Below are 877 nucleotides of genomic sequence, written 5' to 3' on the forward strand. Positions count from 1 at the left end.
ATAACTATATAAAAAATTACTCAAAAATAAATAGAAGAAAATAAATACTATTCAGAAATAAATAGAAGAAAAAATAAAGCAAAAAAGGAATAACTATATAAAAAAATTATTGAAAAATAAATAGAAGAAAATAAATACTATTCAGAAATAAATAGAAGAAAAAATAAAGCAGAAAAGGAATAACTATATAAAAAAATTACTCAAAAATAAATAGAAGAAAATAAATACTATTCAAAAATAAATAGAAGAAAAAAATAAAGCAGAAAAGGAATAACTATATAAAAAAATTACTGAAAAATAAATAAAAGAAAATAAATAATGCAGAAAAGAAAATAATTTATAAAAAACATGTCGGGGCGCTGTCCAGTGGGCCTGCCAGACCTTGGGTGTGCAAATACATGCCCAGTAGGGCCAGCAGGCTCACAGGGCAGCGCACCCTAATTAGGCCCAGAAGCCTGCTATATAGAGGAGTTCGAAAGGGCAGCCGCGGCTGGGTGTATAAACCAGTGCGGCTGCCCTTCGCTCGGTGAGGTGGGACTAAACGTAGCGCACTACGGGGTGGCAGCGCACGGGCATTAGTACCGGTTGGAGGTTCCAGCCGGTACTAATGTGTTGCCCTTTAGTACCGGTTGGAGCCACCTACCGGTACTAAAGGCCCACGTTTCCCGCCGCTTGGGCTGGCCAAAATTGGCCTTTAGTACCGGTTGGAGCCACCAACCGGTACTAAAGGCCCATCCTATATATATGACACTTACGAAAATTCAGTTATCGTCGCCAGTTCGTTCCACTTTTCTCGCGCGCGCGAGTCTCGAACTCGACGACGCCCACGCCGCCGCGCCGCCGTGCCGTCGCCCTCGCCGCCCCCGCCGCCCGTCGT

This window comes from Triticum dicoccoides, chromosome 3B (genome assembly GCF_002162155.2).
Source record: "Triticum dicoccoides isolate Atlit2015 ecotype Zavitan chromosome 3B, WEW_v2.0, whole genome shotgun sequence".
Lineage (NCBI taxonomy): Eukaryota > Viridiplantae > Streptophyta > Magnoliopsida > Poales > Poaceae > Triticum > Triticum dicoccoides.